Below are 17739 nucleotides of genomic sequence, written 5' to 3' on the forward strand. Positions count from 1 at the left end.
ATTCTTGTCCCCATCAGGATGGACCGCAATCACTTTTGTGACCCCTTCATTTCCCATATAGCACCACTAAATTAAATTTCAATAAGTTTGTACGGTGGCCCAGAGAGCTCAACGCACTGCAATGTATAAAACACATCTAAATGGACAAAATGCAAGCAAATTCAACAACACAACCGAATACGCAACATAATAGGGGGACACAAAGGGTGATAAACTTTGCTGGATGGATGTATTTTAAAACATGTACATCCATGTGTTACTCTTCTGTGTCCCCTGGAAACTCTTCAGTTGTGTTGTGAGCTTTGCAGCATGTGAGTTTGCTTGTGTTTTGTCTATTTGCATGTGTTTTCTTTAGTTGCACTGTGTTGTGCCCTCAGGGCCACCGTAGGTTTTTGTCTAAATACTGACAGAACTAAGAAACTTTACTTTGTGTTTTTTCACTGTCATTATGAGCAGGATAGCATGCTGACATTAGCATTTAACTGAAAACACCACTGTGCAACATCACAGAGCCATTAGTATTCTTGTAAATTTTTTTTTTCATTTTATTTAATTAATGTAAAAAGGTCCTCCCTCATTCTTATGTGATTTCTCCTAATTTCAGATATTTCTGTTTCTACGTTCATGTTTTTTCCTCAGAAAGTCATTATAGATCTCAGCACCTGATACTGTTAAATAAAAGTAAAATCTAGTTAAAAGACAACGATGAACGTTTGGTATGAATATGAAAAGCATCTCGATTAACACTAAATCCAATATTTGTATATCAGAGACATTTGCCGGGTCAGAAAGTTGTCTCTTCCAAAGCCCTGGAGAGTTTCATTCAGCCCCTGGTAATGTTGTTATGACGGCTGAGCTAATGCAGCATCCTGTCATGTTGTTGTGTGGCTGTTTCCCTCAGGAAATGCTGTGTGTGAGAGCATCTCACTGACGGAGAGCTGAGGAAGGAGGGGGTTATTACAGCACATTAAGAAAGGGATTATACTGACCATGCTGACATCAACATGTTAGCTAATTGACAAGGGGGATATACACGCTGTTTTCCAAATCCTCTTTGGGCTCAGACTGAATAAAACACTTACGTGGCGAGTGAACGTCCACCAGCAGATACTCAGAGACACTTACACACACACACAAGCAAGGATTAGAGGACTTCATGGCTCTGAAAAGTTGTACATGACCTACTACTGTCAAATTAAAACCTGAGATGGGGCTGAACAGATCGTCAGGAAATGGACCTGGATGGAGCCTGAGTCCAGAAAATGTGGTTAACAGTCACTTTGTCTCCAGTTTGTTTGATGCCAGTGGAGTCACTGTGTCTGTGATCTGAATTCATTTTTGCAGTAGATTAGCATAGCTTCGCTCCAGGACCCCAGGACTCCATGATCATTGTTCTCCACACTCCCTAAAAGTAGCTGCAAAATAGCCTTAAGAAAATTAACTTTAATTTTTAACTAATTTTAAATGAACAAAATTGAACATATTACTATTAAATGAATTTTGATGGTGTTCCTTTAATCTCAGCAGCATTACAAAACAAAGGGTGAAAGATAGAACAAACGAAAGACCTAAGCATTTACACTTCCACTGAATTCATGGAAGTCCCAGTAGTTATCACACCATATCAATCAATCAATCAATCAATCAATCAGACTTTATTTGAATAGCACTTTTCATACAAAAGTATGAAAGCCCTACACAATGGATTAATAAAGACTGGAAGCGGACAAATTGAGGAAACGCCATCAAGGCATCATCATGTGGAAATACTAGAGGTCAGATTAAAATGTTAAATTCAGCCTAAAATAAATAAAACACAGCAGTAAAATGGAGGAAATAAATAAGATAAATATGAAGAGATAATCCATAAAATAGATGAATCATAATAAAATAATATAACACTAAACAATAAATTAAAACAAAATAAATAATAATAAGACATCATAAAAATCGAGAAATAAATAAGATAAATTCTAAGAGATAATCCATCAGAATAAAATAATATAACACTGAAAGATAATTCAGTGAAAGGAAGATTCAATACATTGCAATAAGACAAAATGAATAATAAAAGTAACTAAAGATAAAAATAAATAATAAATAATGTTTCCTAAAATAGAATAAGTCAAAAGCCAAATTAAAAAGGTAAGTCTTAAATTAGCTTTTAAAAGTATCAACACTCTGTGCAGCCCTCAGGTCTTCAGGCAGTCCCACAAACGTGGGCCATTATATTGAAAGGCTGCATCACTGTGGGTTTTACAAACAATATCAACCATCAACACATACAGTCACAAGAAAACATCTTCTGGGGTGAAAAGATGTTGATTTTCTAGCCTTTATTCCCATAACACCATGACATCACCAGGAGAGATAAACAAAGATGTGCCTTTTGAAAGTTTTCATTCATGCACATCTAACTTGATGAGCCATCAAATCCCACACGTCCAGTAAAGCACCCCAACAGTCTGAGGTGCAGCCTGCGGTGAGAGCTCTGCCAAAGCACAGAGTAAAAACACGAAGAAGCCCCGGATGACACTGGCTTCACTTCACCTTGCCGTGATGCCTTGGTGGGCGTGACAGCAGCCTTCACCTGGGTGTAGCTCAATAAATAACTCTGACGGGTAATTTGTGCTGCGTGGAGCAACAGGTTGACCGTCGATGTGTGGGTCGCAAACTCAAGGCCAGGTATCACTGTTATCATGCGACTCGTGTAAAATTCATAGATGGTGTGAAGTCAAACTGACAACCTTGTCTCCTAACAACCTGTCCTTTATGTTCTCCTCTCTTCTCCTCTTTGTATATCGTTTCCGATCTTCTCTCCTCACCTTGTTTCCTCCTCTGTCTTTGTTTCGTCTCTTCTCTCATCTCCTTGTTTCCTGCCCTATCTTTGCCTCCCCTCTCCTGCTCTCCTTTCATCTCCTTGCTTCCTCTCTCACCTGATCTCATCTCTCCTTGTTTCATCCTCTGCCTGCTCTCCTTTTTTCCTCTCCTTTCTCTTCCCTTCTTGTTTTCTCACATCTCTGCATCTCATTTCCTCATTCATGTTCTCTCCTGATTTCCTCTCTTCTCCTCACCACTCTTTTCCTCCTTTCCTCTTTTATCTCCATCCTTGTTTCCCATTTTGTCTCCTCTCTCCTCTGCTCCCCTCTCATTGCTCCCTTCCATCTCCCCTTCTGTTTATTGTTTCCTCTTATTTCCTCTTGTCTCCTCTGTCCTCTCCTGAATTCCTCCCTCATCTCCTCATTTTGCCCCCCCCCCGCAGCCACAAAGGCTCGGAGGAGCGTCATAGTGGAGCATCTCCAAGCTCAGGGCTCCAGACACAACACACCCAATACACTCTGCTGGGGCAGAGGGAGAGACTCAGACAGTGAGAATTAGCAGTGAAGAACACTAACAACAATAATAAGAGCATCGTTGCTGAAGCAGGCAAACTCATTAAGGTCTTTACTTTTAAGAACTGCTCTTTTATTTTGTAAGTACGCCAGGCTGAATAAAAGTCAGCCTAAGGAGCTGCTCTATTCAAAGCCACTATGCATGGAATTTCTTAATTAATGTGACTATTGCATTTTTAATTGTTGCGCCACATTACCACTGAAGGTTGCGTAAAACAGAAAAATACAGTGGCTTTAAGGGTATGCTGCAAAGTTTTTTTTGTTTGTTTGGACTTTTAATAGAGCTATGTTTTTACAAGTGGATCCCTGTTTTTGTTTTGTATTTTGCAGACATGTGGAGGCACATGCATGTGCAAATATGATACACATTCCTGGTGCCAAAGCGCTCAGAGGTGCGTCTGCAAAGACACTGAAGAAGAAGAAGTTAGAAAATGATGTGATATAAAACAGGCCTATTTGAAAACACAGCTATGCAAGTCTTTCATGAGTAAGGAAATACATTCAAGAACATTTGTTGGATATAAAGGATACATAGATGTATGTTTTTTATTGCAGTTATGGTGTTCAGGGCACAACAAAATTATCAACCGGTAAAGATCCTTACCTTTTATTTACTAGAAAAACACCTGATGATGCATTGATTAAAGGTGCCCAGTGGAGTGATCAAACAAAAGTTACGTTTATATCCAGTGTTTCTTGCCGAAATCATCACCAGCATCATCTTGAATATGTTTCTTTGTTCATTAAACATTTTGAGACCAATATTTTAATCCTGCATTGTTCACATCCATGTTTGCTACTTTTCTTGGCAAAATCCTGCGCTAGATGCTGATCAGCGTGTTGCCATTGGGTTCACATAAAACAGGGACTCGCTTATAAAAAGATTTTTCCATAGTGCTGCAACAGGAAAAAAAAAAAAAAAAAGAAAATCCAAATTCTACCTTTAATATGTAATATGTTTAATATGTTGATTAAGTTAATTAAGTTCCCCTTCCAGATGAGCATTACCTTTCGTATTTATATGAATCTAATATTAATATGAGTAAAACAAACCTCAGAGCTTGTGAGCGCACTGTATATACAAAAGAATAAAAAGTTTCCTTATCATATATTTGTGGTTTCACATTTACTTTTTCAGTAATAACAGGTCGGCTGACTGTTTTCTGAGGGAATGAATAAATATACAGCAGATTTCAGATAAACACTCAGAGAAACCAAATCCCACAAAGCTGGATGGTGGGTCCAGGTGGGCGGGGCTTGGGTCATGGCTGAGACCGGTGACTGTTTTGTTGTGACATCACAAAGCTACAGAAATCCTGATGGCTGGTTTTAAGGCTCAGTTTCTGAATACAGGCTGTGTGTATTTCTCTGTGGACTGAGGCTTTGATACTTTCACAGTATTAATATAGAACCTAGACCTGCTTTATAATCAGAAAAGACGTGGACATCTACCTTTATACAATATGGGACCTTTAAAAAAAATGGGTGATACAAATGGAATTACACTCTCTACTGTCCTGTCAAATAAAAGCAAAAGATGCCCCAAAAAATATCTTTAAAAAAAACAAAAAACACACATTAAGGCTACCTCAGTGGTGTAATGAAGCAGGCCTACTGTGTTTGATTAAAAGCAGGATCAAGAGGAGGCCCAGCTGTTCAGCCTCTAAGCTCAGTGATTCTCTGGTTTGCTGCCAGTGAACATGCTCCAGGTTTTATCTCATGAAGACATCTCAGCCATTTTCTCATCTGTCTTGTTTCCAGCTGAGAGTGCAGGATCCTTGTTCAAATAGTTATTGAACAAAACAGTTTTACTCCAAAATGTTTAATATCCACTATGAGCACAAATCTGAGGCTCATTGTTCAACCAAATTTTGAGAGGCCACATTATCGGAGAGGCAGCTACAGCAAAGAAAGGCGCAGCAGAAAAGGTGCAGCAAAATGTTGGCCTCAATATCTCAAGGATAAATAAAAAATAATTTTTTATTGGCTGCCTATTTTATGTGAAATCTTTTTAGAAATAAAATCATGATTTGACTCGGGAGTGAGTTATTTAAGTGTCAGACCAGAAAACATTTTAGTCCTGAATAAATACTGATTAAATAATCTATATGAATTTAGCACCAAAATAAATGATGAGATGATTTTCTCAGGCCGAATCACCTGCTAGTTGGAGAGTTTTTTTAATGTTTTAGATACAAATGTAAAACATTTTGTGGGTGTGCTTTAAAACAATCACCCTCACAATGTCATCCTGTGATATTTTGTGCTCATTTGTTTGGGGATAGCGTTGAACCTTGGAAGCAAATGTCTTCTTTTCATCAGCAGCGATACTATATTATTCAACATCTGTTGTTTTCTGATCTTCAAGGTAAAGACAAATTGTAGTCAGAGACTTCATGTGGCAGAGGTAGCATCTGCTCAGACACACTGGTGACACCACTGAAATGAGAGAGAGGAAAGATCTGTTGTCGTCCAAAACCAAGGCTGTTAAAAACACATTAATGAGCCAAAGCATCTTCACTGTGTCTCACCACTACAGTTAACCACTGTAGTTTACTTTGAATCAATCAAGCACCAAATGTGGGTAAATCTGTGGTTAAAAAAAAGGGCCCAACAAATGCATCCATTTACCAGTTACCACCAGTTACTGTTTGAGTAATAGTTGTTAAAAACTACAGTAGCCAGCTGTTTGATGTCATTTATTAGCCATTTTTGAAAGCTGTTTTTAAATATTAACTTCTTCTAGTAAGAGCCAATTGACTTATGTGCCAGGCAGGGTCAGGAATTGGACAAGAAACACATTCTTAGTTTTGTTCTTTTCATGGGATTTGTTAACAATAAAAATACAGAATATCACCGATCTCATCCTTTAAAAGTTTATTACACCGTAGTCTCAATGCACAGTTGTTTCTGAGGTCCGACGGTAAGTTTTTAACTCGGCCTTGTGCAGTTTGACTCCAGTGCTGCTACAAATTCACGCAGACCACAAAATTTTCCAAATATCTGATGCAAAGTAGCATAACTGGATTTTTTGTGATTTAGATTAACTGACTTTAAGCTGTTTAAACTGAATTTCTACCTCTTTATTGTTACAGTAATAGAAAATAAATAAAAAAGTTATCTTTGTTAAATTAAACTTGAAATCTTTAAGAGGAATCTTTAAAAAGCTGATGTGGAGCCCGTTTTAGAGGATTATCTAAAAGTTTCCCAGTTTTTGCATCTTCATTTTGGTATGAAAACACACATCTGGTGCGCTGATACAGACAGAAACTTGTACAATACAATAGGAATGCTTCATATTAAATCCCACAGAAAGTCACGCAAAGGATCCTCCAATCAAATACAAAATGTGCCATAATTGAATGTAAGAAGGAAATGGAAACCAAAAACAAGAGCAGTCATATTTTTCCTCCAATGCACCATGTTTTTAACGAGTCTCTTCATTTAAATATGAACTACTTTGCTACAAATCTGTTTTTGTGGTTCCTGTTTTATTACCGCACAGATGTTGCCACTTCCTGTTTTTCACTGTGAATCATGAGATTGTCATTTATACCATTTTAAACAGATTAGACGATTAAACTCATCTCATATTTTAAAAGATCTGAAAAGGGGCAAATGGGACCACATCTGACCTGTAGCACGAGCTTCCTGAAACTTTAATGCCTGGCTTATTTACGATGCTTCTAATTATGCCGTGGTTAGTGTTGAAACCAGGCTTGCTGTTTAAGTTTTTGCTTTGGAAGTCCTCCCTCCTCATCATAAGCAATCATTCTCCAGCACCATGTGGCATCAAAACACAAGGTCTTTTTTCTGTATTGAAAAAAAAAAAGATTCTAATGCTAGAGAGTGTCTGTTGTATAGATTAACAAGACTTCAAACTGGTCACTTGTGCTTTTGAGCAATATAAATAAAAATCACTTCATTTTTTGACTTTTTTTCTGAATTGCTAAAACACTGAATCCCATTCTCTGATGACTAATGGAGAGCAAGTGTGTCAACAGGTGAGAACAAGTGGGCAGGTGAGGAAGGACAGGTGAGGATAGTAAAACATGAAACGAGCAGGAGAAATTGAGTTGGGTCTTAAAAAGATGATTCATGAAAACTGTCATGGGCCGAGGAGAAGAGTTGTCTTTGCTGTGAGGTTTTATTCACTCAGATGCGTTATTTTTTTGTCTCTTACCTCTTTATCCTCCTTTTCCAGTCCTGTCTTTCCTTATTTTAGTCTTGCTAACTTACACTCACTGACAGCCAGGCCGCCAAAACCCCGCCTGTGATGTGTTTGTGTATCAGTGAGTGCGAGCAGCTACAGTCACACCACAGGCCTTTGTGCTCAGTTCTGAATTACTGCTCATATCACAATCCTTTTATATCTATTCTAGGAAGCAGTAAATATCCCCTACCAGCATGCACTGACAGCAATGTGTGCATGCCGAGTGCTTGTACCTACACACACAATCAGGGCGGCATATTCATGTACATTTAAATTCTTCTCACAAATAAGAGTACAAAGTAGATTTAGATTTTTTTAGCTGCAGTAAGTAAAGAAGGCTCTTTTTAGTGAGAGTTGAAGGTTCGTGAAATGCCTACTGTGCTGACATCCCAGGCCACGGCAACACACTCAGAGTAAGTCAGACCGAGAAGTCATTTACATCCTGCTCACATGGCAGGTAATTAGTCCGAGACTCTGAGACTTCACTGCATGTGAACAGACACACTTGCATTAACCCTGCTGCTGAGGTTTTATTTAAAATGCATCGAGTCAGCAGCTGGGTAAAAATCGCAGGCAGCAGCAGAGTTATGTCTGCTTATGTCATTTGAAGCCACAGGGACCAAGTGGAAAAACGACTATTGTAAAAGTACATTTTTCTAAAGGCTCAAACAAACCAGCACTGATGACAGTGAAATTGCCAAACTCAACATATCAGCCCAATTCATTTTAAATAAACCATGTCAACCAGTGGAACTGCTCACAAAGCAAAACGCTTCAATTTTAAATTTAGCTGAACTTTGACAATAATTCATGCTGCTCATCACTTGTCAGCACTGAATTGTAAAAGGCAGAATAAGATTATCTAGAATAGAGTAAGATGTTATTTAGCTGTATCAATTAGAACCAGGTCATTAACATTAACTGCTACATTTGGCCATTAATCATAAATTCCCTATGAAAATGACACCTTTCCATAACGTCAGCTGCTAATTTTGCCCATCAAACACAGATTTGCTGTTTAAAATGTGATGCTCTCAATAACATTAGCTACTAATTATGCCCACCACAAATTTAATATTGATTTGAGACGAAACAGTGATAGGAACATTACCTTCAAGTGTTACCTATGAGGAAGTATGAAGCGAAATAATGTGAAAGAAATTTATTAATTATAACAGGATGGTAAAACATTATATTCTCAATTACATTAGCTTCTAAGTGTGTCCAGATAACACAGCTTTCCTATTAAAATGCAACCTTTTCCATAACATTAGCTGCTAAGTTTGGCCATAAATCATTTTATCCCTATTAAAATTAAACTTTTGCCATAATGTTAGCTGCTAGGTTTGGCCATAAAAGACGGATTTACTATTAAAAAGCAACCTTTTCCATATAAGCTGCTAAATTCGGCCATAAAACAGATTTCCTACTAGGATTAAACGTTTTCAATAACGTTAGCTGCTAATTCTGGCCATCACAAATTCAATCTGAGATGAAATAGTGAGACCTGCAATACCTTCAGTTATTATCTATGAGGAAGTAAGAAGCAAATTAAAATTAAGAAAATAGCCACATAATAATAATAATAATAATAATAATTATAATAATAATAATAATAATAATATAAACTGTGAAAGAATGTCAATAACCTTAGCTGCTAAATTGGCTATTAAATATAATAGCAAGGTGAAATATCACATTTTCAATAACAATAACTTCTAGGTTTGGCCAGATAACACAGCTTTCCTATTAAAATGCAACATTTTCCACAACATTAGCTGCTAATTTTGGCCATAAAACACATATTTACTATCAAAATGAAACCTTTTCAATAACATATGGGTAATATGCCAGGTTGGGTCAAATGAGCAACGCAGCATTCTGGATGAAATGGTAAAACACAACACTCGCTCAAGGTGTGGTTATTTTTAACGCTTTTTTGAGTGCATGCTAATACATTTGGGGGTGGTATGCATTTTCCAGGAAATGACAGATAACAGTCAGACAGGCTGTCATTATCTTAGTTGTGCCCACCTTAAAAGCCCCCCACACCCACACAGGTGTGGTCACTTATACTGGCTGATTAGACGTCCTCCTAAAGGTCGTCCACCCTGATCAGGTGTAACAAAGCCAACAGGAGAGCGAGGGACTTGTCAGTTAACAGTCTGTACATGCCCACAGTCCTGAGAGGAAGTCTAATCAGTAATAATGAGAAATGAGTAATGAGAATGGTAAATGGACTGCATTTAAATAGCACTTTTCTATCAACCACTTAAAGCATAAGACAGTGCATGTCTTATTCCATTCAAACACACTGACGCTGCAGCATCGAAAGCAGTCAGCGGTTCAGTGTCTTGCTCAAAGACACTTTGACATGTTCTCTGGAGGAGCTGGGGATCAAACCAGGAACCTTCAGATTACTAGATAATTTCTGTACCTCCTGGGTCAAAAATCACTTGCAGGGACTTTAAACTGGGCGACACATTCACTCCAGAGTTTAAATGATACTTTTTCCTTTCATACAAAAAGCCCTCCAGACAAATATCTCCAGGTTATGGCACAGTGGCCACAGCTGGAAGTGCAGATTATGTGATTTTCTCAGAGTGACACTGTACATTTCATTTCATATTTCATGTGACTGGGAAGTGCAGTTAAAAATGGAGCACACAGACTACACAAATACTCATACTCATTTTTAATGTCTTGCCAAAATAATGCAATTGAGGACACTGGTTTTCAGCAAATTGATGTAATCTGTGATCAACAAGTTTGATCATTAGCATCTTGAAAAATTATCACACCGTCATTTTGACTCTTTGATAACATACTGGGACACCTGATGGAGCAGAACCATTATTAACGAAATGTGTTTGAAGCTGTGCATTTCCTGTTCTGCTCTATTTCAGCCAAAGCCAAATATAAATTAAAAAGACAAAAAGCTGTGTCAACATATCACTTTCTAATCCTGTGCATTGGACTCAAAATAGAGAAGCCTGAAATTTTCACCACACCTGATAAGTACTATTGGTGAATATTGGTAAACTGTATCCATGTCTTTTTAACCATCAAGACAGGTGATTTTCCAGCAGCTCAGTATAGAAACACAAAGATGGAGACATCAACAGTCTTAGTTTACCTGTTTAGAAAATGTAACAAAGCACCCTTCCTCGTCTTCAGAAATCATAAATCATTCACCAGGTAAATAAAACCAAGCTGCCACCACCACCGTCAACTACAAAGTCTCTCCTGTGCAGCGATCAGTTCTCAATCTGTTCACATTACTGTTGTCCTCATAAAGCAGAGACCTGAAGGAACGGGAGCCGAGGTCTGAATTCGATCACAGCCTCTCCTGGGACCTTTTCTCTGCTGCCGCTGCTCTCTTACTTTCTCGGTCTAGACGCAAAGACGTCCCAGCTGGCGACTGCTGGCAAATTAGTCTCTGTTCTAGTTTGGCCTGTTGCCGCAACACGTCTCATCAAGTGGCCAATGAACACCGTTTTGTCCTCCTGCAACTTCTAAAGAGAACTGAGAGTCATGGTGGACGACACAAGGAGAGAGCAGTGGCTCCAGCAGTTACCAAAGGTTCACATAGCGTGCTTTCTGTGCAGAGAGCAAACAGCTGTTTGTCTCAGTTCTTCAGAAAAGTTGTGTCCAAAATGCAAATGATGTTGATACAAATTAAATGAAAATAATCTGAGTAAACAGTGACCGGGCAGTTTGCATAACAATGCATTGTGCTTGTAAAAATATTATCCTCAGGGGATGTGTCAGCTCTTCATATGAGGTCCAGTACTCAAAAAAGCTGAGGACTCACGAATGCTGCGAGGACAGAAGGTGAAGATGCAAAAAGCTCAAATTTTTATCATTAACGAAACTGTGAAATGCAACTTGTCCAGGTAAGAAACAGAATCTGTTCGAGGTGATACTTCACCCAAAATCTGTGTGTCACCCACTCAACTCCCGTTTGTAGTCAGTTAGAATTCATTCTGTGACAATTAACTCTGATTAGGACGCATATTAAAAAGAAAAATATATCAAAACAACCATCTAAACACTATTAATACTATTACTAATGACTTCAGAAGTTAGAGAAGGGGAATGACAGAGGAATAATCATGATATGTGACTCTAGAAAGGTGCATGTTACCTTAAAGATTGGACAGGTAGCAAGATGAATAGTACAAATATACCAGACATTTCTTGTGTGAGTCATAAAAACAATTCTGTTTCAGCTCCTTTTGTGAATTATCCACAGGAACAAAACAATCAGTGAAGCAATATAAAATAAATAAATAAAAATGTCTTCTTATCAGTCATGCAAAATGCTGCGGATTACAAAGAGCAAAACAATCATATTCACAAAAACAATAAAGAAGTTACATAAAGTCTCACACAGCAGAGCAAATGCAATATGCATTTACATACAAATAATATTCCTATAAGCAAGAGTCCACTCAGGGGTCCGAAGCACACAATCAAACTGAAACCAAGAGGGAGGCTGATAAAAATGTGGAGCCTCTTTTAAAAGGTAAGACTTTGCATTTTCTATTATGTAGTTGTCTTTTTAAACACTTTAAAACACATAAAGAAACAGAACATGATCTGATACTGGAACAGCTCAGAGGGTGGTGGTGGTGGTAGAGTTATTGATTTCACCAAGAGAGGGTAAACACACAGTTTTCAACCTGTGTACTCAACTGGAAAATATGAAAAAGAGAAGCTGATGCTGTTCACAAAGTTCTATGACCATGTTTACAGCTCAGAAAGTATCATTTAGCCATATTGCTAACCAGCTTTAAACAGGACAAAAACCTTATCTGTTCCCTCCAGGAATTGGCGCCCGTGCAGTTGCAGGAATCATTTAAGCAAATAACAATCAAACAAGACAGAATGATCAAAACTACTTCAGAGCTATTTTTGTGACCAAAGGTAAAAATAAAAACTAGAATTAAAACCTTGTGGTTTGTGCCTCCACTAACCAGCCAAGGTGCAGGAAATATGGTGCAAATGTCCCCTTAAGGTGTTTAATAACGGCCAGAAGTGTTTTCTGCAGCATGTTAGGATGTCACATGTGAAGTTGACCTTTGACCTTTTGCATATAAAATGTTATCACAACATAATTTTATCCATTTGTGTTAAAATGTGTCATCATCTGCGTTTTTTTTGGCCAGAAACATGTTTTGCGAGCTTGACCTTTGACCATCAAATTCTAATCAGTTCATGCTTGAGTCCAAGTGAATGTTTGTGCCAGATATAACCCCTCTGGGTGTTCCTTAAATATCGCATTCACAAGAACAAGGGGTCACCGAGACCTGAACATTGACCTTTGACCACCAAAATCAGAGTCATACTTGAGTCCAAGTGGACATTTGAGCCAAATTTGAAGGGATCCCTTGAGGAGTTCCCGAGATATTCTTTTCACAAGGCCAAAGTTGTGTTTTGTGAGGTCACCGCGACCTTGACCTTTGACAACCAAAATCTAATCCGAGTGAACGGTTTTTTTCACCGAAAGAAAATTCTCTCAAGGCATTACTGAGATACCAACAGACAACCTGAAAGCATTATGCCTCTGGTCTTGGCTCTCACCGGTACGGAGGCATAAAAACCAAGCCTCAGTCTCTACAAACTGTCTTGTTGCTACATAGTTTGTTCCCTCAGAACTTGTCTTGTCAGGCAGAACCTGCCCTCAGGCCCTCGGGCTGTGTACAGTGCCAACCAAGCTTCTCCAAGTTCCCAGAATTCAACCATTTCTAATCAGTTATCTAAAGTTAAGCATGTGGGTTATGGAGTTTGATGACAGAGCCACTCATTTCAACACAGAACTGACTTATATGACCCCTTTAAGTGAAAAATTTGTTACCAAGCAGCTGCCTATTTACACATCCAACAGACACAAAGCAACATTATCATGAATTTGGAGTTGTGTTTGTGCCACCTGGTGAATATAAGTCCTATATTCCTTTAGGGTTATTTATAGTCTTGAATAAAACATCTAACTCTTTAGCTGCTAAATGTCCCTCTATGTTCACCATATGTTTCTATGGGACAAAAAACCAAAACAATAGGCTGAAAGAGGCTATAAGGCTCCATACAGCTGAATGACAGCGCAGAGTTGGGCTCATCTGTTCTTTCTGTGGGTTCATCACTACAACTGATCTTTTTATTGTGATCCATCTTTATATTAAAATATTTATTATAGCTGCTTTAAGGAAGAGTGAAGAGCATTCACATGGCAGCTCATACAGAAATACCCACAAACAACATTCCTGATAGTTTCCTGAACTCATTTCTACTTTCATTCTAAATTATTACACATTTTGATCATCACTGATTCCTTTAAACAGTCTCAATCTTCAACTGCTGACTAAAATTTTTTAAAATTTAACCACATTTGCATTATTTACATTAAATAATGCAAAATTTCACCAAATTTTCTTCAACAAGCTGCGGCAAATTCAGTGATTTTCAGTTCCTGGTGGGGATGATTAAACAAAGTTTAGAAGTTCAGAAGTTGCACTGTTTATAGACACCGTACAGTGCTCTCACCCGCGTTATATCGACACATTTTCAAAGTTTACGCCTCATTTGCCACATTGCTGGATGCTGTTTTGGCAGCTTTTCCTCCTCTGCACACACCTCTCTCGCTCTCCTCCCGGTCTGTGTTGGGTTATGTTGCACATAGCGATGGGTTTGGATGGAGAGCGGAGACGCAGAGTCAGAGTGCACAGCTCTGTAGTTGGAGGGGCTGCTTCCTGTCCTACATTATTAATACCTGATGTTCATGGTTGACCTGGTGCTCACACACGTCCCTCAACAGGCCATGAATTTAGGAATGTGTGTTTGTCTGTGTAGCAGAGAGAAGGAGAATTAAACTACTGCATCCAGTGCATTGCAATAGAATGTCTCTTTTTGGAAGAACATCTCTCATAAATTGCTCAATCCTCATCAGAGTCTCGTAGCTCGGTGTGTGTGTGAGATGCTGCGCTGCTAATAGCTGTTGGTTCTGTATAATAAGCTTTTGCAATTTGTTCTCAATAATCTGCCTAAGTTCAGATAGAATTGGCGGTTCATTACTTCCTTAAATGTTTTATCCAAATACTGAGTCACTGGAGAAACCAGAATGTAATATAGATAATTTGCCCTGAAAAGGAACAAACAGAGCAGAGTGGGACTGAGCGATCTGTCAGAAAGCCCTTTGAGAAAACTTCACTGACAACCATATAATGAGCCTCTGTGAGGATCTCCCACCATTTTATTGTGTCTTTATCTCCTCTCTCTAAACTGGGAGGGTGAAAAGAAGAAGAAGAAAAAAAAATAAGGGGCCGCAGGTTCAGAGCAAATTACCCATGCTTATTTATTCAGAGATGTCGCCTCATAGAGCAACCAACCCCCTGGGTTTTCTCACAGGCCCAAGCGAGCGCCAAATCACTTTGTTGCTTGGAAGGATAGAAAAACGACAAAGGATGGAACAGGGAGAAGAGAAGAACGAAAGAAAAGGTAGCGTTTTCCAAGAAGTGGGTTGAAGTGACAGAGAAGAGGAGGGAGATTACAGGTCGGGGTCAGGGAGGAGGTCGAGAGACAACAGGAGAGGAGAAAGGGTAGAAGGATGGGAGGATCTGAACACAGAGGGAAGATGATAAAAAGGAGAGGGAAATCGTTTTTTTGTTTTTTTTTGCAGGGGGGGGGGGCCATCAGAGCAGCAGATCAGAATGAAAGTTAACTCGAGCCTCGGAGGGAGGGAAATGAGAGGAGAGAGACTGGGGAGGGGATGAAGGAAACTAGCAAGGGAGGAGGCAAGGAGGGGCGGAGAGCTGGTTGAGCGTCTCCCCGGGGTCTCAGAGGGAGAGGAAGATGGCTCGGTGAGTGCACCCCCTGCAGAGAAACTCAACAGGGGGTCAGCTTTTTGTTTTGGAGAGAAAAAAAGAAAAGCTCCTCACCACCCTCGGCAGGAACACGGTGATAACAGAGGCTCATACACTCCATATTTCAGCTGGTGGAGGAGCTTTGTTCAGAGAGACGGGGGGGCTCCCTCTAATTCGGTCACTCATCTCCCACCCCCACAGTCACACACACACACACCCTGCCCACACATTGCACACACATTCACTCACACAAATATATATATATGCAAATAATAGGACATGTTCCCTATTGTTTGACTCCAACATATCAGATTCTGGATGGAACAGGAAGCTGGTACCAGTCTACCCGACTTTACTCGAACGCTGGTGCATCGATACAAACAAAATGTGACAAAGTGAAATGAAAACAGACTCAGTGAATAAAACATGACGGACGTGAAGCATATGACTTAAACATCACTCAAGGTCGCACTATAGAGATGACAACATCAGCTCTGAGAAGAGCAGTGAGGAAACATACATAATTATCCATTGTTTGAGGTTTAACTAATACTCTTTTAATTATATCATCTCGTTGCACCCTGTTCTACTACAGTGGGAAATTAGCCTCATCAAACATTTGTCGTTAGCTCCTAATGTTCACATATTCTACATTATGGAAATTATATCATGACATATATTACATACTATGAATTTGTCTTGTTTTGGAGGACTTTTTTTTCCCAATCCTGGAAGCGTGACCTCCTTAAACTGCACCAAAACCATAAGGAGGGGGTTGATGACTTTGACACCAGAGAAAGATCATGGTTCTGGTTAAAGACTGAAAAATACATTTTTCCAATCTAAACTTTTAACTCACAATAGTTCAATATTTAACCAAGACCATGCTCTGTCTTGGTTTTGTTATTGTCAACAAATCCCACTGTGTGTGTTTCCAGTTTCTTTATTTTACACCTGTTTGCCACAGCGCTTCACATTAATGCTCTGATGAAGTGTTCTTTCTCTGCTGTAAACTCACACACTGTTAATTCATTTCACGCAGTCGCACACATACACACTCCCGCTGCAGGAAATACTCACTAGAGTAAATGTGGTTTAATTCACTGCTTAAAATAATCCTCCCAAAAAAAGCACTTTTCCTCTTGTTTGAGTTAACACCTAATAAAAACTACTGTGAAAGGTTTGAGCATATACCCATGTTTAAAGATTTACGTCCCCTGAATGTAAGACGTCTTAGGAACCAGGGGGCCACAGATGGGGTAGGGAAGTCATAAAGTATTGAAAGATACGAAAAGAAAAATATTCAGAATCACCAGCCTTATCCTTTAACCAGGAGTTGCCTAAACCTAACCATAAAAATGTTTCTCGTGCTTTAGCTAAAAGCAGACGATACTGTAGGAAAGCTGAGACATACAGATACATACGATATTAACGTTTTCTTGTTATGTTGATATAAAATTGGAGGCATTTGCTAATGCAGTATAAAAAAAGGTTAAAGTACTAATTTTCAGCTTTAAGGGTGTTTGAGGTTGTTTGTATCCACATTTGGTGAACAGTAGGACTCGTAGCCCTTCGGGGTGTTTTGTATAAAAAGGGTTACAATCCCATGTGGATGTAAACACCCTGGAATTAAAGCTGAGAGTCTGAGTTTTAACCTCATTCTCACCGTTTGATTTCAAGTACGACGCGCCGGAGTGACAAAAGCGTCCATATTAACACTTCATATTAACGCACACCCACAAAAACACCCCCTTCTGCTCAGCCTCCTGAGGAGCAGTTTAATGTGGATCTAGAGCAGATTAGCAGGCTAAAGCCAAATTCTGTAATCTCTGTGATGGGCTTAAAGAAAACTGAGTAGGGGTCTGCTCAAGGTTAAACTGATTCCTGTCTTGTTCAATTGCCTGTCAGTGCTCAGTCAGGCGGTCGTCTTTGTTTTCCTCTTTCCTACTATTTTATTCCAAGATGTTGTGGTATTGATTTGGACGGCAAATTTGGCAAAAAAGAAGAAAAATCTCCTTTTTTTTTTTTTTTTTACTGACTTTTTTTTATCTTTTAAAAAAAAGCAACAAGGGGAAGAAATAGTTTTTTATCTTCTTTGAAAACAAGTATATGTATACAAAATTTCGTCTTTTTTTTTCTTGATTCTGGTGCAGCAAGCTAACTTATAATATAAGATGTATTGATGTATTGTCTCCTCCACAGATTCATCAGATGAGATTTTTGCTGTTAGATGTTTTAATACAGAAATTATTTGAAACCCACGACCAGAGTA

This window comes from Trachinotus anak, unplaced genomic scaffold, assembly GCF_046630095.1.
Source record: "Trachinotus anak isolate AG129_WGS33_773 ecotype Australia unplaced genomic scaffold, CSIRO_AGI_Tana_v1 ptg000008l, whole genome shotgun sequence".
In the NCBI taxonomy this organism is placed as follows: Eukaryota; Metazoa; Chordata; class Actinopteri; order Carangiformes; family Carangidae; genus Trachinotus; species Trachinotus anak.